Below are 19901 nucleotides of genomic sequence, written 5' to 3' on the forward strand. Positions count from 1 at the left end.
CTGGGATGCTTTCAGAGCACCTGGGGGGACTGCAGGTGCAGGTTTGGGATAGAACTGGGGTTCAGCGGCGGAACTCCTTCCTTGTGGCCTCGTCCTGTGTGGGGAGGAGGGAGAGGGTGACGTCTAGCAGCCTGCTACTGGCACGGAGCTGTTGGTGGATGTGACGGGGTCTTCGCCCCACAGCAGTCTGCAATGGGCTCAGGAGGCGGTGCCACACCTAAGGGGGACTGAGCCAGACACACTGAGAGCAGATTTGAGCAGAGCAGTGCCAGGCCTACACCAACGCCAGAGGCCAGCAGGGGCAGTGGCTGTGGCATGGAGGCCTGCGGCCTTGGTTCACCCTTGGAGGGGGCAGAAGGAGACCTGGGGGGAGTGGAAACCCAGGGGCTTGGCCGTGATGTGGGAGTGACACTGAGCAGGGTGGAGCAAGCCTGGCTGGAGTGGCCCAGGGAATGCTGGCAAGGGCTGGGCCTGGGCAGACCGTGCTGGGGTGTGTAGGGTCACTAGGCCGGTACCTGGAGTAGCCAGTGGGCCCTGGTTCCCCTCTCGGCCCTGGGAGGTGGCACAGGCTGAGCAATGGAGCAGATGTCGGCCTAGAGCCGTTGCCCAGTGGGACTGGGAGGCTCTGGAAGGGGTGGAGTCCAGGGTCTGGCCAGAGGGCTAAGACCTGGAGCGAGTGAGCGAGCGAGCGCCCTGAGCTGCAGAGAGAGGAGGCCAGGTGCATGAGGACACGATGCAGAGGGACCTCTGCTGCGAGTGGAGCTAAGCCCCCGACGTGCACAGGAGGAGGTGCGCTGATGGTAAGTGAGCCCCAGAGCAATGGGGTAGAGCCACCTTGGGCTCTTCTGCCCCCAGCTGCTCGTGTGAACAGTGCTTGGTGACAGCCCTGGCCGAGGAGCACATGGGGCATTTAAAGCCCAGGCCCTCTGTGTGAGTGTGTTAGGCTGGGAGGCAAGCGACCCAGCTCCCTGGCCCTCCACAGCATGCAGGGTATGCGGGGGGTCCGCCTCTCTGCACAGCGGGGCTCTGGTGGCCTCCCAGCGAGGGAGAAAACCCTCGATGATGTGCAAGGCAAAAGTCCACTGCGACCTCAGCAGGGTCCCCACTGCACAGGCTGAAGCTGAGCTCCAGGGCTGGGCTGGCTCCTGGCGGAGCGAGAGGGGAGCAGGCACGGATGCAGCGAGCTCTCTCTGCAGGCGCCCATCTATGCACCGGGATCCTGGGAGCTTATGGCTGCCAGAGGGCGCCTCACTCAGGGCAGCGGTCCTGCGGACAGTGCTGGGCTGCCTGTCCCTGCGGCCCCAGGCTCTGCGGTTGAGCCCTGCAGCAGTTAGGTGGCTTTGTGCCACCCTCACAGCTTCCTGGTTCTAGGGCGGCCTGGGGGTCAGTCTGGTCCCCAGCGTTTATTAGAGGAGCCTCAGCCAGGGCAAGGGGTGTGGGGCAGAGTCTAAGGTGCTTTGGAGGGTCGGCCAGGGCAGGCACTGGGTGCTGGGCAGCCAGAACCCCAGCTGTCGTGGGGGAGGGGGCAGCGTGGTCTCAGCCTGGCTGCCAGCACCGCCAGAGAGGAGGGGTGTCGTTACCACACAGTGCCCTCCTCATGGCCACTGTCCACTGGGGCCAGGGTTTGCAGCTGGGGTGCACAGGAAGGAGCTGGGACTGGGCCACAGCTGCTGGGCGAGTTGGGTAAGAGAACGGGCCCTGTCAGCTGGCAGGGTGGGGACTTCTGTAGCCCTGACCCAGAGTCTGTGACTGCGTCCAGGACGTGGCGTTCAGTCCCTTCTCAGTGCTTGGCCGTGCCCCACCCTTCCATGCTGCCCTGACCAGCGCCAGCTCCCAAGCCACCCCGTGCCCTCAGACCACTGCTCCCTGGCCTGCAGCAGGAAGGCACACGCGGCGGTGTCTGGTCAGACGTCTCTATCCATAGAGAGCAGCAGCGAGAACAGGCACTGGCTGCTACACCCGCAGCCGGCAGGGAGTCACACTGCAGCGCCCCGAGCATTGTAACTACAGAGGCACCGCCGTGCACGTGGTTTCTGGCTGGGGGTGACAGGCGAGCTCAGTGCACTAGAAGTTGGTCGCAGACACAAGCAGCAGACCCAGGGTCTTCCTGAAAAGCTACAAGTGCAGCAAACCGCGCCCCCCCGAGCATCCGGTAGCACCTTAAAGACTAACAGTTTTATTCATGCGTCGATGAGCTTTCACAGGTGAGAAAAGAGCTGGTTCTCACGCGCTATGTGCTGAAAGCCCACCCCCCCCCGCCCCCGGGCTCTCAGGGATCCAATCCCAACACACTGAGCTAGAACCAGGCAGGGCCCCCCTGGGCTCTCGGGGGTCCAATCCCAACACACTGAGCTAGAACCGGGCAGGGCCCCCCTGAGCTCTCAGGGTTCCAATCCCAACACACTGAGCTAGAACCGGGCAGGGCCCCCCCCGGGCTCTCGGGGGTCCAATCCCAACACACTGAGCTAGAACCGGGCAGGGCCCCCCTGGTCTCTCGGGGATCCAATCCCAACACACTGAGCTAGTGCTGGGCGGGGCCCCACTGGGCTCTCGGGGATCCAATCCCAACACACCGAGCTAGTGCCGGCAGGGACCCCAAGTGACAGAGAGTTCAAAAGAGAAGTCTCCAGGCTGGCCTGGGCTGACTGGAAGGAGGAGCCCACAGCGCAGAGTGTAGCCGGCCCAGGGAGGGTGAAGCGGGCGGCTCTGGCGGGGTCATGTTTGGAGGCTGGCTTGAGCTTGGGGACTGCGGAGGTTTGTTTGTGTTTCAGTTGCTATAAACATTTCATCATCAAGGCCGGAAAAGAAGCTGCTGCTCTGGCGGTTGCTGCGAGCGAGGGCTGGGAGCCATTGGGTGGCAAAAGCAGAACAGCTTTGCTGCAAAGACAGAGAACAGGAAGCAGAAAGGGTTTGAAACAGAGGCGGTGCTAAGGGGAAAGCCAAAATTGTGCTGTGGCTTTCTGCAAGGAGGTGGGGCATGGCTCTTTGACCTCTGCTTAACTGCAACCTCTTGGGGCCCCAGCCTGGAGCAGCTGGGTTTACCAGACGACAGAGGGGAGCGATTTCCTGACTGTGGGAAAAAGACCAGCGTTCTGGCTGAATGTGGCGTTCAGACTGGTTAGGCTGGCAAGGCCCACTCGGGTCATCCAGCCTGAGCGCTACATCTTCCTGGGCTTCTTGCCGCCTTCAGCCCAATCTCCCTTCCAAACTGTTCTGCGAGCGGTGAGCTCAGTGCTGCCAGAGGCCTGGAAAACCATCATCCGTCCCCCCATAGGTGGACTCAGTTCCCGTGTAGTGCCGGTGTTGCCGCTGGAGCGAGGAACCACAGCAGGCTGAGCCTTTGGCCCCGGCGAGACGTAGGCGGGATACCCTGCGAGTACCGGTCACCTTACGTGCGGTGGACCCAGCCAGCGGAGCACAGGCACTCTGGGTTTAGGGCTTTGGGGGAAGACAGCTGCTGTGTGACGGGTGCAACCCTGCTCCCTTCATCATGGCGGCGTGGAGTGATCTGTGCCCTAAGACGGGGCACAGCGGAGAACTTCGGGGTGATGAATGCGGAGCCCAGAGGCTGCCCTGTTGTCAGAGGGAAGAGGTGTTTGAGTAAGGCCTCTGGTATCAAGACTGGGGCTCGGGCAGTCATGCCTAGTGGTCAGGGCCAGTCCATCCATGCAAGGCTTAGAGGAGGGTCAGCATTAGGACAACAGCCTACGAGTGGCTGCCTGAGTTTGGGTCTGGAGTCAGTCCAAGTACTGATGCCAGGGATGGGAACAGAGCAGGAGTTCAAGGGACAGTGCTATGGCCTTGGCCCCAAACTCAGACTAGGAGCCCACTGGCTGAAGCTAGAGCCTGTCTCTGGACTCGGAGCCCACCAGCCAAAGCTAGAGCCTGGCTCTGGACTCGGAGCCCCCCCAGCCAAAGCTAGAGCCTGGCTCTGGACTCGGAGCCCACTGGCCGAAGCTAGAGCCTGGCTCTGGACTCGGAGCCCCCCCAGCCAAAGCTAGAGCCTAGCTCTGGACTCGGAGCCCATGGGTGAAACCCAAAGGTCCCAGCCAGGGCTGGGAATCTGCAAGCAGGCTGGGCTGTGGGTGTGTCTCCGTGGACACACGAGGGAAGCTGCCCAGCTGGTCTTATGTCTGTGGCTGCCTGGCTGGTGGAGCCTGTGGTGATGATGCCAGTGACCATGTCATGGCTGTCAGGTGGTGGCCACCCCATACCCTGCAGCCCTGGGTTCTATTCCCAGCCCCTCACGCCACCCCCCCGGAGGCCCTGGAGAACACCGTTACATGGAAGACAAGTTGGTGGCCCCAAGGAACAAGCCATGGGCAAGACAGAGGTGAGGAGTCCTGTGGACACGGTTGGCTCAGGAGCGGCAAGGTGCACTGTGCCATCGGAGTGGGCGTGGGCTGGGAGCTGGGCTCTCAAATGCTGGCTTCTTTGGGATGCAGCTGCTGGGTGCTACTAAACCGCTTTTGTCATTGATCTGTACTTGCCAGAGATTCATTCCTGCCCCGCTCCAGGGGAACCAGCTCCTCTTTGAGCGGCTGGCCACTTGCCTAGCAGTCTGCTCTGTCGCAGCCTAACGGGGTCTGATCAGTTTGCGCCTCTTTGCATTGTCTAATGCAGCATCACTCTGCTGCACCAGCGCTACTGCTCTGGCCCATTTCTTTTGCATCTTTCTGCTGCTGTCTCCACTGCCCCAGCAGTCCCCCGCACTCAGGAACACGTGCACTCTGTCTGTGCTCATAAACACTCTTGCCGGCTCAGCCCACGCACCCAGATATGCCTCAAAGCATCATCTGGATTGTGCCATATCCCACGTGTTGGCTGAACTCCAGTCCCAGAGGGTGTGAGTCTCCAAAATAATGAACAAATGCTGCTTCCCTCTTGGTCATGTTTGAAGTCCCATCCCAGGTGCTCCAGGGTTGCAGCGGGACATGTGCTGGAAGGGCTCCAGGGTGCGGTAGCTGGAAGGATGGGAGCTTCATTCCCCAGACAGCGAATGTCGCAGGCAGTAATGTGATGGATCCATCACTGACCTGGGAACACTGCTAACAGCAGCATCCCATTTAAACTAGACATCTGAGCTGCTGCGAGGATGCTGTTGTGCAAGGCAGCTCAGTTCTCCCTGGAGGAGAGTAGCAAAGCCATTCTCAGCCCATGCTGGGTCACCTTCTCACCCTCCATGCAGGCTGGAGGGGAGCACCAGGCCTCGGTTTGGCTGTGGACCTTTGTGACTTGGATGCTTGGCTATTCCTGCACCCGTGGGCCTCTGGAACTCAGCTTGTGCCCACCTTCTCCCAGCCTTGAGTCAGGGTGTGGCCGATTTCAGTGGTGCTTATGCTGGCACTAATGGGTTCAGTTGGGGCTGCTTCTTTTCCCACCCCTCTAGCTGTGGGGGGGAGGGGGGCACCAGGGATCAGGCCGTGGGGTGGAGCAGCTATGCCAGGCACCCTGAATGTCCAGGACACCGGAGGGAGCTTTAAGTGCTTTCTGTAAGTGAGCTACCTGGATCGCAATGGGGGCATGCTGCCATCCCGGCCTGGAGCAGGGCAGCACCAGCCAAGCTAAGCCTGTGCTCTCTGCTTCCCCGGATGGGGACGTCCCAGGAGCTGGAGTAGAGAATTTCACTGCCCTCCCGGTGATCGCCGCCCCCAGCCTGTCGGCAGCCAACCGAACAAATCCCGCTTCTTGGCAGAGGGTAAGCGTGGACATGCCCCGTGCTTCCCTTCTAACCGGATGGTTCTATAAGTGCAGGATGTGGTTTGAATACACTTGGTCGCCAAGTGCACAGTGTGTCGCTAATACCTGTCCCATTACAGGGCCTCTCTAGGAAGTGCAAGTGTTGCTCAGCTTGAAAACACCAGCCAGTGCACAAGGGGCTGGGATCAGGAAGCGTTGGCCTCATCTTCTAACACCTTCGGCTCACATAGCTCCAGGAATAGCCCTGGGGCTCAGTGTTATCTGGGTGAACATACAAGAGATGCAGAGCAAAGAAAACGCTTGCCGGAAATTGCTCTGAGCTCATTCTGATAAGCAGGACTTCCTTACCTAATTCTGCACAAGCAAGACAATGGGGGAAACCACCTGTTATACGAGTCGAATATACTCTTTGAAAGCAGCATCTTAGCTCACGGTATGGTTTGAGTTAAGGATCTTTTTTTATTATAGAGACTGACCCCGCAGCAGAGAGTCAAGCTGCTTCTAGCTCCGAGATTCGCTCTGCAAGATATTGGGTACTCCAGTCCGTCTCTGCTCCATGGGGGCTAAGATGGAGATGTTGGCAGAGAGGAGTGTTCTGGGTGTTCTGAGAACCTGCAGGACTTGGCAGCAGTTATAGTTCACGGTCCTGACCAGCCTCATTCGGACAGAGAGACTGGGCTTTACTGCTGTGTTTCCCAGTGCTGCTCCGGGACATGAGAGTTAAGACTCTAATGGATACTTCTGTGTTCTGAATCCCTCTTTCTCCCATCTCCTCATGCTGACACTGCATGCAGGTTCTCCAGCTGGGGCTCAGCCAAAAAGCAGACGGTTCTGCTAGTGTCCGAAACACCTGTTCGTTTTCTGCTAGCTGAGCATGGGAAACAGCTGCATTTTCCAGAGGGCAGGAAAGTTTTCAGATTTCTTATTGCACTCCCGTAAAATCTGCAGAGTCCAGTGGAGGACAACAAAAATGATGCAGGGGCTGGGACACATGACTCACGAGGAGAGGCTCAGGGACCTGCACTTATTCTTCAGGAGAGAAGAGTGAGGGGGGATTTGATAGCAGCCTTCAATTTCCTGAAGGGCGGTTCCAAAGAGACTGGAGCCGGGCTGTTCTCAGTGGTGATAGACGACAGGACAAGGAACAATGGTCTCCAGTAGCGGTGGGGGAGGTCTGAGTTGGTTATTAGGAAAAACTATTTCACTAGGAGGCAAGTGTCAGAGGGGGCAGCCATGTTAGGCTGTATCTGCAAAAACAGGGAGAAGTTCTGTGGCACCTTATAGAATAACAGATTTTTGCCCACAAAAGCTTATGCTCCAAAAATTTGTTAGTCTATAAGGTGCCACAAGCCTTTGTGTTGTTTTCACTAGGAGGGTGATGAAGCATTTTAATGTGTTGCCTAGGGAGGTGGTGGAATGTCCGTCCTTAGAGGTTTCTGAGGCCAGGCTTGTCAAAGCCTTGGCTGGGATGATTTAGTTGGGGGGTTGGTCTTGCTTTAAGCAGGGGGTTGGACTAAATAACTTCCTGGGGGGTCTCTTCCAACTCTTACCTTCTATGAGTCTGTAAAAACACACAGCTGGGTTTTCCCATGGTGACAGTTCATAACTGTCTGATAGTCAAAACCAGAATAAGCCTAGTTTAGTTTTTCCCTTGCACAGTTGGGCCTTTGATCTTGGCCTCCTGTATCAGGTCAGCTGACGAAAGTTTTTCTTGCTGCACATATCTTGCTCTGCTGAGTCTGCTTCACTCCAGCAGTCTTCCGTCATTTAGGTCTTTCATGGTGTGCTTAACAATTCCCTGGGCCCAATCAGCTTGTGTGTGATAAAGTGCCTGTCCCCACCCCTGCTCACCAAGGACCACAGAGAAGGCCTGTTATGCGTGGTCTCTCTAGCCTTCGTGTCTGCTTCTTGTTTCTAGATCTGACTTGAGGGAAAGATGAGGTAACATGGATGTACAGGCACATCTGACCATGCAGCTCCTTTTCTAAAAACCAGAGTGGCTTGCGTGCCAGGCACAGGTCACTACTCCCTGAGATAAACTGCCTGCTGCTTGTCTCCCCTATCCTGGTGTAGTTTCAGAGAGCCCCACTCACTTTAAAGACATATCTTTGGGTTGCTGTAGCCCACACTCCACAGGCTTCTCCTTCACCAGGGAGGCTGAATGGGTGAGCGACGCTATGGTCAGAGGTCTTGGAGCTGAGGGAAAGCTCTGTTTCCATGGTCTCAGCATAAACAGATTGCAAAATCTTTGCCCAGTTGTGAAATAGGCCTGTTTGTATTTGAGGTAAAACTATTCCTGATGTTATTCAGGGGCAGTAATGTATGAGAACCTTTTATGCACGCTTCTCTGCTTTACCCTCCACAGCTGTAAGTACTTAGTGCCGGTCTTATGCGCCAAGGAATAAGCCCAAGAAGCATCCTGGTCATCTGTAATGTTGCATCCAACACTGCTGTCCTAAAGGCAACACTGTGGGTCTCAAGGCACTGGGTGAGTATCGGCTAATTCTAGAGCGCAAGCGATGAAATCACCACAGGTTGCAACTGGGAGGGTGAATTGAAAAACAGAAGCTTGTTTCCTGTGTCACTTCCTGATGCTAGCACAGTAGGAAGCTCTCTTCTAAGCACCTACGAAACACAAGGGGGAACGTATGGGCTGGGCTGAAGTGAATGGCAAAACTCCCCAGCGCCTTGCATTTCTGTTTCTTTTTGCCCCTCATGTTTTAAAGGCTGAGAGGGACCAGTATATCAGGTAGGCTGGTCTGCAGTATAACTCAGGGCAGAACATTTCATCCAGTTATTCCAGTACTCAGACGACCAACTTGTGTTTGACTAAAGCTCATCTCCTGTGGCCTCATCCAGACTGGGTGCATTCCGTATTGTATTACCACAGTGCCTTGAAGCCCCAGGCCTGCAACAGGGCCCCAGTGTGCAGGGTGTCTGTACAGACACGGGGGGAAAATGAGGAGTTAGGTTCCCACACTTTCCCGCCCAAGTCTGGGCTGACATACAGATCGGAGGCAGGTGGGGGCCGTACAGGAAACAAAGTTGAAGATTTCAGGAGATGATGGCTCCATGGCTCTTCCTGGTAGCTTGTGTCAGTGGATCACTGCCCTCCAACACACAGTCATGCCTAATTTCAAACTGCCCTTTGCATGCTGTTAAATTCCAGTCCCGGGTTCTTGCTGTGATGGAAGAAAGGCACAGCTAGCTTCAAGAGCTCTCTGGTCCTGGTAACTTGTCCCCATGCGGGGACCTTCATACTGGAATCAAGTCACTGCTTGGTCTTCTCTTTAATAAGCTAACCAGACTGGGCTCATTCAGACTCTCTGGAAGGTATCTTTTTTTTTTGTCAGCCTTGCAGACAATTTTTTTTCTAGCCATTGACTTCAATGGGGCCACATTTCACATAACACCCGACAGAACAGTCATCAGACTCACAACTCATTCCCTACCACTCCTCCTCTGTAAGCCCAGTCTTCTGGAAAAGAACTACTGGTGCTGAGCCAAACTCCTTTTCCTGCCACAAACAGCTACAAACAAAATTCCAACAGCCACAGAAGAATTCATGATGCCCGGTGCATTTCCATGATAGATGGGTGTTCCAGGTCCGTCCCATGGAGAGCCGGCTTTAGCATCTCTCCTCTCGGACGCCAGGAGATGAACTTTTGTGTCACAGCTACTTCCGCTGCCAACGTCCATAACAGGCGATGGAAGGGAGGGAGACCATGACAAGGAAGGGCGCTGAGCAGAATGATGGAGAATTGTTACGTGTTCATCTAACAACTCTGGCATGTCTCAAAACCTCCTTGCTCTGTGAATGGGCTAGAACTGGAGAACCTGACTCTGACGAGAATAGCTGCTGTATCAGACAGGGGTATTTCCACCTGTGGTGGAAACCAGGCCACGAGGGAGGCTGTGCACAATTAAACAAGGCTGGACTGTCTAACTGCCTCACTCCAGAACCTGCGTTGGTTCTGCTTTGAGTACAGGCCCACGTGCTTCAGAGTCACTCTTGGCAAAACTGTTCCTTTCTGGGTCAGTGACATAGCTGCTTATAAAGTGCGGGGAGGTGGCAAAGTCCATAGACTCTCCTCTGCTGTTGAACGTTTTAAAACTTTTCCTACCAGATTCCAAGGCCCAAGGTGACCATTTTGATTGTGGTCTGGTATGTGGTGTGACACAAAGTCCCTGTGAACGAGTGCAGTTTTAAAAAAATCTCATTCAATCCCCTTTTGGCTGCAAATTTGCCATGGACAGGGAATCCCTGGGTAAGCGGTTGCAATGCTTAATTTCTCTTGCTGACTAAGTGCGTGTTTGTTTGCTAGACTCTGTGTGTGTGTGTGTGTGTGTGTGTGTGTGTGTGTTACTCCGGCGCTGGGCTGGTAGAGAATCAGATCTCCTGGGAGGCAGGCTGCCTCTGCTGGCGCCCAGTGGGGAGGATGGGGAGGGGGCTGGACCAGAGGAAGGTGCTAATTCAGCTTCCAGATGTGAAGATGGAAACTTGGAGTGTGCCCTGCGTGGGCTGTGGAAGGCAGAGAGATTTTGGAAGCCTCCTGGGCTGGGAAGCTGCGCTGGCCCAGTAGCAAGGCCTTTGATGGGGTCTGGGGTGCTGTCCCTGAATGAAAGAATAATGCCGTCCCATGGGCGTGGGCTTCTCCTGGGTCAGGATGAGGAGATATTAGGACTCCTGTTGCTGCCTCTGGCGTGGTCATGGGGCAATTATTATCACGTACAATCAGCATGAGGGTTACATCTGCCATCCCTGGAAACATACACCAAACAGTGCGGTGAGGGGTGTTAGGAACGTGGTTGGTTGCCATGGCACCAGCATAAGCAAAGCATTACTTGTAGCGGGTGAGTCACACTTGGAGGAAGTGGTGGTTAGTTCCGAAATCAGATCAGGCCCACGCCCCAACCACCATGTTCTTTAAAATCCAGCTGGGTACTACCCGGGGAGAGGGGGTCGCTCAGCTGTCACCTCCAGAGAGATGGGACCCTTTCAGCCCCCGTCCCCCATGGAAATGAGTTCAGTGCACCTCTGATGACTGGTGTCTCAGGGAGTAGCCCCATGGCAGCCAGACCCTGCGGCTGACCCATGTCAGCTGCCTTGGGCTCACACTGCTGGGTTGCTTCCTTGCTGTGTAGCCTTGGGCTGGTGCCTGGGGACTGGGATTCTGTGAGGGTCCCAGGGTTCTGGCAGGGGGCTGGCATGCTCTGATACCGGACACAGCCACAAGTGGAATGAGACAGACATTACCGAAGGCAGCCGTGCAGAGTGGCCTGCCTAGCTACAGGGCAGGACTGCAGGTCGCTAGCTGCAGGGACAAAGGCCTGACTCCAGAGAAGGAAAAAAAGTGTGGCTGAGCACTGAAACAATGGCAGGGATGGGTCTAGACCCCTGGGAGCAGAGCCCAGTGTCACCCCCTCATGCTTTATGATTCAAGAGCCTGTGATCCTCTGAATGTGTCCATTCTCTTTCTGGCATGTCTCTTTTTTGTATGTGAAGTTAAAAATATGAGTCCAGGTGTAGGGAATATGTCAGAAGGAGCTCAATACTGCTGAAGGAATTAGAGGAATGTGTCCTTTAGAGATCATTTACATGAAAATGCAAAGGTGTGCATATGTAATGCCTTGCAAACAAAGCCTGATGGGTAGCAGATAAAGCAAAGGGGTTCGTCTGTTGTAAACAACATGTTGTTATAAAGTCCCAATTTATACTATCACCTAGTGTTAGAATTGTGGAGTCTCACCAATGCGTGAAGTTGTTGTGGTAGTACAGGGTGGTCATCATCGATGTTTAAGATATGGCTGGCACAGGGCTGCCCTCATCTGAGCATCGTGAGACAGTAAGGGGGAGGGTTATTAATTGAATCAGGAGACTGAGAGCATTCGGATAAATTGTGGCTTGGCTGTAAGTCTGGTTTGTCTATTTTTTCCCTGTTACTGTTCAGAGCTAAAACTAAAAGCTAGATGCTGAAGTCTGTGTTTGATGGTGTGAGAGCCAACCCTAGTGGATGCTGAGATTGAGAGCTGAAATCACAGGGTTTTGCCCAAGCCATACTCAAAACAGCAGATGAGTGGCTGGCAGGAGTAAGCAGACTGCAGACCACCACCCTGGTGGTATTATTGCCTCAGTCTTCATGAGGGAAGTTGTCAGGGTGATGTGTCAGAGGCTGGACGGAGCTTTGTGAGTGGGGCATTTGCAGGAGGGTACAGAGAAAGTTTGAGAATGTGAATGTGGCCCTGGCATTGTTGGACTGGTGAGCCTGAGAGCAAATCACACTGCTCAGTCCATCTGAGCTGGGATGGTTACTTGGGGGTTGGCTATGAGCTCTGGGTGTGGTATTTTCCCAAGCTAATGCCGTGTGACTTCTCTGCCTCTTTCATTAACAGTTTCTTTTCTACACTCAGACTCTGTGCTGGCGAGTGGGGAAGCATTGCCTGTCAGAGGCGCCCAGGGGTGTGTGACTTTCCCAGGCTACTGGGTGGGGGCTCAAGCCGGTTCTGTGTGAGATGGGTGAAAAGGAACCCCTAGATATTGACCTGGCAGAAGGGTTACACAGGTATTCTAGTGAAGTAGGGTTATCAGATAAGAAAGCAGACACCCCTGAGAGGGAGGGCGTCTGTATCAGTATCTACCAACTCATCTTGTATCAATGTGCTATATGTACTGTAACACGTTAATGCAACGTGAGTTGGTAGATACTCATACAGATAAACTCACTCTCAGGGGTGTTCTCTTTTTTGAAAGGTGAAATATGGTATCCCTAAGTAAAAGTCATTAGTGTTATTTTAGGAACATAACGGCTGGGTGAGCAAGTCAAAGACCTGTGAATGGTTTTGTCTTTCCCATAAGCCCCCAAACTGTGGTTGGTCTTACAAAGACCTATGACCAGGCCACCTGGGATCCATCTTGAATCTTGTTCTTTTTCATGAAGCCTGAACCAAAAGGTTCCTGCCCTGGGGAAAGTCGATTAAGGAATGAAAAACAAACAGTCTTTTGCCTTTGGCTGGCATTTGAGATTGCCTCCCCACGCTAAGACGATACACCTGGAGACCTCTGGAAACAAAGGACTGGAGTGAAAGGGTGAAGGCAAAGCTGGAAAAAGATCAACTCTGGCCTGAGCTCAAACCAGCTGCTTGGGGTAAGGACTGGTGTGTTTGTTAGTGTGTTAGCTGGCGTGTTTGGGTTATTCTGGCTTAGTAACACACTTTGATCTGCCTGGTTTCCCTGGCAATCACTTACATTCTACTGTTCATACTTCACCACAACACTCTTGTTCATTATCAGGTCCCCTGTAAATAATTGTTCCCGGGAGGGAGTGGGAAAAGCAACCACTGTGCATCTCTCTCTCACTGATAAAGAGGGTGAACTTATAAGCTTACTTTGTGTGAACTTTTCCTACGGGATAAGACAGATTTCGTTGGGGTTTTGGTCCCTTTTGGGGGCTGTGTTCCTGGGTGTTGAGCCCTTATAGCTGAGTTGGTTCAGTGTCTGTGTTGCTCTGCAGGGGGGTGGTTACCCCACCTCTGTGTCTTGTCTGGGGGAGAGCATAGCTTCTGGTCCAGCAGAACAGGGCAGTGGGGACCCCCAGGGCCAGGAAGATGGGTCAGTGGCATGATCAGCACCCTGAGGGACAACTGCAAGGGGACTTTAGTGATCCAACCCATCACACCTAGCACCAAGAACCTACCCTGAAGGAATAGGCACTAGGCCCAAAGCCGAGAGAGAGCCCGGGCAGGAGAGAGCTGGGCTTCCTCTGCCTCCTGCAGTCTGGAGTGGATGGTCGCAGGCCGAAGGAGGGACACAGTGAGTTCACCACCGTGCGGGTGCTTGGCCCAGTGAGTGCTCAGCCAGCGGGAGGGAGGGGTTTCTGGGACTCTCAGACTCCAAGGCCAGAGTGGACTGTTATGGCCACCTATGCTGGGCACAGGCCAGGGACCCCCTTGCAGTAACTTCTGGCTGAGGTCTGAGACCCCAAGGTCAGGCAGGACCAGACAGAGATGGGAAGGTCTGGGCCGGCAGGCGAGACGGCTGCTCGTTCTAAAACGGGCCCTGGAGGCTCCTCTCTCAGACACTGGGTGCCTGGCAGTGTGAGCAGTGATGCATGGGGCTGCACTTAGCTCTGGGGTGGAGCAGACACATCCCATTTACTCCCTCCTACACAGCTCTCTTTGTCCCGCTTCACACTGGGTGGGAGGAGCAGTGTCTGTTGCTCCGGTTACCATGCGGGGCTGTTTGTCCCTGCTGCTGCGTGGCCCCGGCAGCCTCCCAGAGGGATCAGTGTGGGAGGAGCAATGGAGGAGACAACAAGCCCAAGGGTCCCACAGCAGCACGAGCCCCATCTGTGTCCTGCAGCTTGTGTGGGGGAAGGGTGACCCGTTCCAGCTTGGCAGCCCTATGGACTGAAGTCCTCTCTCTGTCCCTACAGCAGCCACAGCGCAGGGAGTGGCACCGCCAGCCACCCCTCCCTCCCGGGAGTGCGCTCACGTGGCATGCAGGGGCTCAGCGCTAAGGGGGGAGGGGCATCTCCATGTGCCCTCAGTTTACTTCCCACGTGCCGTGGGCGCGTATGGGGGAAGGGAGCAGGGGGAAGATTTCTTTTCTCCCCGCATCACAGCTGGGATTCGCCTCACAGCCTTGGTTCAGGTGCTGATGTGCCCAGACAGGCTGCCCTTCTGCTCTGCATCGCCATAAGGTGGGCATTTGGGTGGCCACCCAGCAGAGATTCAGGGGCTGCCCAGCTGATTAGCAGAGCGCCCACAGCTGGAGGTGTGTGTCAATGGGTGGTGCCCCTTTGCACATGCCTTGGTTCACGTAACAAAATTTATGCCCCTCATGGATGGAAAAAGATTAGAGGGAGCCCTGGTGAGCAGCCTTTCTGGGGGAGACTTGGCCCTTGGTGGGGGACTGGGGTAGAAACAGAGGAGGCAGAACTGCCAGGAGAGACGCCTCTCTCCCTGGGTGGGACGGCCATAGCATGGCCAAACCCAAGTACAGAAAATCCTGAGACTTTTTTTAAGTGGTGGTCTTGTTCTCTGCAAAGTCCACTGCGTGTCCCAGGTTGCAGGTCCTGTCTTTTCTCCACAGCCAGGCCTGACCCAAACTGTGTTGTTTTCCTGCACAAAGCCTGAACTCGGGCATCCCCTGTGGGCAGAGCCCGTCCCGTCCAGGCCTTCTTGTAGAATGGGGCTGTAGTTTGCTATAATTCCCAAAGGTAGCTGCAAACTTTCCATTTCAAAAGACTGCTTTTACTTCTGCTCCTCTTCCAGCTGCTGTGACGAGTGAGTTGATACTAGTCACATTCATTATCAGGATTCTGCACCTCCTGTGCGGGGGTCTGGGTGGACTGGTCTCCTGGCTAGAGCAGCAGTTAGACACATGGTTCTTAGCGTCTGAGCAGGCTCTCTCCTGCAGTTCCTACAACACAGCTGTGCTTCATCGGGTCAGCTTGCCCCCTCTTAGCGAAGCCCTGTGGATAGAATCTTTCTCTGCCACTTTGGACTCTAAATCTCGCTCTCCTGATGGGCGGCGTTCATAGCAGCAATTGTCTTAGTTAGGCCGATAAAATGGCTTGGGACATGGTAGACACTCTAGCAGCTGAACGTGGATGGTGTCACTTTTGGCACAGGTACCGTGGGTGGGGAAAGATCTGCAGTTGTCCTGTTATGCTCTCCAGAAACAAAAGGCCAGGGTGTCCTACCCAGCCTGACATTTCCCCATCTCCCGTCAGCATCTGGGTGCAATTCCTAGTCCTGATTGCAGAATGAGATCACTAAAAACAGAGACCCCCTGGGCAGGGCTCCCTCTAATTTTTCCATCCATGGGCAGAATAAATTCTGTTACGCGCACCAAGGCATGTGTGGATGTGCACCACCAGTAGAAATGCACGGGCTGCCAGCTCTGGGCAGCTGTGGATGCTTTGCTAATCAGCTGGGCAGCCCCTGCATCTCTCCTGGGCAGCCATCCCAGTGCTCAGCTTACAGGGAATACTGCCCCAGGTGACCGTTTTTCAGGCAGCTTTCCATTGGGCAGCTGTCTCTTGTGAGCGACTGCAGCGTGTGTTGTTGCCACCCCTGCAGATGGCCGCAGATCTGGTCCAAGGCAGGCAGCAGAAGTGTGCGCTGCAAACGGCCCTCGAAACTGTGGCTCAGCTCTGCCCAGGAGGGTCTCCCCTCAGTGGAGCTCTTCCTACAGCGTCTTCGAGTCCTGTCTCCTCTGTTGTCAGATGGCCCCCGAGCTGGAAAGCACGTCCTCGGGCGCAGTGATCTCAGTGGGACTGGCTCCACGCCCCCCTGCCAATGCCCCAAGCCACCAGCCTGTGCTGCCGGCTGATTTAGGAGAGCGAAAAGGGAAAATATTGGTGACCCCGGCCCTAGACAACGATTGAAAGGTGACTGTTTGTATCCCCTGGTAGGCTGGGGAGTCCTGGAGCCAGCCCACATTCCACAGATCCTCAGGATTTCCTACATGGCAAGCAGGGACTAGTAACAACCAGCATTTTTGTCCTGACTTTCAGGGCCTGGGAACTGCACTGAATTGTTGTTACCATGACCCAAAGCTTCAGAGGATGCTGGGAAAGTGGCTCTGGCTGTTGAACCTTTGGGGTCAGATCAGAGAGGCACTGAGGGCTGGGCTAAATTTGGAACTGAGTTCCCGGGATTACAGACCGTTTTGTGATTCCAGCGTTAAACAGCCAGCCAGCCAGCCAGGCACAAAACAAACTGCGAGAGCTGAGCAGGGAGAGAAATTCTAGCTGTGCGCCTGGGCTGTGCGGCCCACAGATTCTCATTCCCATCCCCAACACATGCCGCCAAGTGGGCATCTGGGAGTGTCTGATTCAGCACAGCGCTAAATCTGATTGGCTGGAGGAGCAGGCTCCATCCCTCGGTGAACAAAACTATGGGGAGGAGTGGGAGATAGAGTGGCTGGGGAGGGCCGGGGCAGGGGCAGGCAGCGTAGTGATGGGAGGGGGACGGGAGGACCGCAAAAGCAGTACCTCTGCTCCAGGGATGAGGAGCGGCCATGTGGGGACTGCCCCCCGTGCAGCCAAGGGGGGGTTACATGTTTTGGCATTGGAGCCAGCGGTGTGCGCAGGCAGTGGTCCAACAAAACCCAGCCTCCCCCTGCTCCGATTCAGTACATGGGCGTGTTTACAAATCTCGTGACTTTTGTGCCAGTCTCCGGGGGAGGAGGTGGCGTGGATGACAGGACATGCTCTTGCTCCTTGTAGTGAATTGTGGTTTTGCATCTTTTGTTGATCAGAAATGAACACCCAGAACGGAGCTTCAGGTGCCACCTGGCTGGCAAACCTGGCCCCCACACAGCGCCAACACTCCCCCAGCAGTGCACCCCCTCGGCTTCTCCCCGTCACCAGCTCACACTTACCACTGCCACACCACAGCTCTGTATTGAAGCCAGCCTCCCAGCAATGCCTTCCCAGCGTGTCCCATGCATACCACACCTTTCCACCAAAACCTCCCCAGCAGTAGAATGGGCTGCGGCAGCACTGGAAGAGTTTTCTGCAAAAGAAGCTTGAGGGACCTCTGGTGCTCAAAAACAAAACTGGACCGGTTCTCCTTGTCCCCTGGACATTACACACCTGCTCCAGGGAGTGAGACTGGGCAGCAGGGAACATGTTGACTGCAGTGCTGGAGAGAGCTAGGCAGCTGCACCAGGCCTGCCTGGAACAGGATGAATTAATTGCCTGGATGTCGGGCTTTGTTGCAGCTTGCAGGGTTCCACAGACCAGATCAGGCTGCAGTGGCACTTCTCTAGCACGACTCCCGGGGCAGGAGGATGTGGTGTGAGCAGGAATGGAATGAAATTTCATTCTCTTGAGTCATTCCTTCTGCACTGTTTTATTTGCCTAAAATTTCACACCCTGGGCTGCTGTTCTTGCTGTGTGTGCTTAACCTTCCTGTGTGTGTGTCCCTTGGAGCCCAGGGCAGTGGTAGTCTGGGCCAGAGTTCAGACAAAGGACATCCCTTCCCGCTGTTCCATGCAGAACTAGCAAGCTCCAGCTCCCCCGCCTTCCCACTTTGGCCCCCACTGCTGCAATGGAGTCAGGAGGGGCTGCTTTGCTCTGCAGATGGGTGGCAATAGGAACCTGTGTGCACCACAAAGACCGCTGTAAGGGCTGTGCTTGGGGGTGTGGGTTGCGGGAGGAGAGCCCTTTGCTGTGTTGGCTAACAGCCCTACTCTATTTGCAGGCCTTTGGAGGGAGCCAGGAATTCTAAAACAATTTCTCCAAATGCAGCTAGCCTGTGAGGTTCCAGTGAATTTCAGCTCCACGAGCAATTCAAAGAATCTGGGGTGTCTCCTTGCTGAGATCTTTTGGGACCAAAGCCTGGCAGCTGTCATCCCCGAAGGACCCAATTAAAATTAATTTAAAACTAAATTACTAATGTGAAACTAATCATCCACTGACCTGGACATTCCCAGGAAACTCTGTGTTCAGGGAGCAGGAGCTGTGCCATAGGGCCAGACAGGGCACAAACTTCCAACAGAACACAGAGGGTGAACCCGATCCAAAACTCAGCCTTAATGCTCCAGCTGTGACTCATGCCTCCATAGTAATGGCCTTCTCTGTCCACTTGGACAGATAACCACAGGCACTTGGACACTTCCAGAAGGGGCTGTGGCTAGGGATTGAGGGGCACAGGTAGAGATGACTTGGGAAAGGAGAAGCAGGAAGGGAAAATGAGCCTCAGATTGGAAAGACGCAGCTAATGCCACAGGGACCAAGATCATCTGAGGAACCAGCGGTACGGGGAGAATATTCAGAAACAAAGGGAAAGCCAGTGGGGGTCCGGGGAAATCAGTGCTGGAGTGGCAGCGGGCAGCACAGCTGAGAGGCACTTTACAGGAAGGAAGGAAGGAAGGAAGGACTGGTGGGAATAATCCCCTTCTGTACAGCTGGGAGAGCTCCCACCTGGAATGTCGGGTCTGGCAAAGCTCTCAGCTGTCAGTACTGGGCATCCCATCCCCAGCAATGCTTAATTCAGACCCGTCTCTGGCGATCCAATTAAGGAAGCAGGACTGACCAGTAGGAGGAACATTCCAGCAGCGAGACGACAACAAAGTGGCTGAAGTTCCTTACATGCAACCTTGTCGCCGGTCTGCACAAAGCACCATTGGGCTGTTTCTGTTGGGCAATGGTTCCCTGTGCGCTGGCAGGTAAGACTGAGTATGGGCTTGAACAGACATTCAACAAACCTGCGGGAGGTGGATGCAACACCAGCCTTTTCCCAGCATCGGCCCTGCCCTGCCTTGCCCTGGCTTTTCCTGGTCGGACCCCATCTAGATAGCACACTTCCTGGTTCCCTCTGCCAGCCTGGAGATCTGCCACCCTCCCACCTGCTCTTGTGCCCTGACTCCCCTTTGTGAGCCATCTGTGCTTACGCAGGAGGAGCCAATCCGAGGGTCAGGCTGAGCGGAAGGTGGTAGCAGCTGTGGGGCGTAAAATGGAGGGTCTCATCTGCCTTGGGCTACAGCAGTCCAGGGTTCAATTCCCAGCTCATCCAGCTGTTGTTAGGCAAGTCACTTAATCCTCCCATGCCTCGGTTTCTCCTTCTCCAGTGGGGCCTAGGTTTCTGATGGTGACCTGTTCAGTTAGCACACCCATGGGGGGAAGGCCTCTGTAAGTGGTGCTGTGGAGACCTTTCCAGCACTATTTGGAGGCAGTGAGGGATGGTTGCACAGTCCTTGCCTGCTGGGTCCACAGCTGCCTCTCACCTCTGGTTACTAGACCTGACCGGAGCCAAGGCCACTGGACAAGCCAAATCTAAGCAGTCACCGCAGCTGCCTGGCTCTGCTGTACTGCACTGGGAGGAAAAGGGAGCCAAGAACCCTTGTTGCCTAGCAACTTCAGCACTTCCAATTAAGCCCAGAAGAAATAGGAGAGCCTGGTCATAAGAATGGCCACACTGGGTCAGACCAAAGATTCATCCACCCCAGTGTCCTGTCTGCCCACAGCAGCCAACGCCACGTGCCCCAGAGGGAGTGCACAGAACAGGAAACCAAGTTTTCCCTTCCCTGTTATCCATTCCCAGCATCTGACAGAGGCTAGGGACACCCATCCAGCACAGCAGCAGGGCTCTGCCTGGCCATTATCTAGGCAACCTCAGGCTCCATTCAGTGCAGAAGTGGGGTTTGGCTGCTGCTCTGAAGCTTGTTTTGCCTGGAGCAGCCATGACCT

General features: G+C 55.0%; 1 long non-coding RNA gene across 3 annotated transcripts; it reads left to right on the forward strand.

Moving 5' to 3' along the window:
• The first annotated feature begins 2160 nt into the window (after positions 1–2160).
• LOC142017971 (uncharacterized) lies at positions 2161–18064 on the forward strand. Of its 3 annotated transcripts, none has more exons than XR_012646634.1 (4): positions 2161–2204; positions 8066–8188; positions 12639–12845; positions 17914–18064. It is a non-coding gene; the product is annotated as an uncharacterized LOC142017971 (long non-coding RNA). The 3 variants fall into 3 exon arrangements; XR_012646635.1 differs by lacking the exon at positions 17914–18064 and adding an exon at positions 15930–15950; XR_012646636.1 differs by lacking the exon at positions 2161–2204 and adding an exon at positions 5905–6133.
• Positions 18065–19901: the final 1837 nt, after the last annotated feature.

The sequence above is a fragment of the Carettochelys insculpta genome, chromosome 9, assembly GCF_033958435.1.
Source record: "Carettochelys insculpta isolate YL-2023 chromosome 9, ASM3395843v1, whole genome shotgun sequence".
Lineage (NCBI taxonomy): Eukaryota > Metazoa > Chordata > Testudines > Carettochelyidae > Carettochelys > Carettochelys insculpta.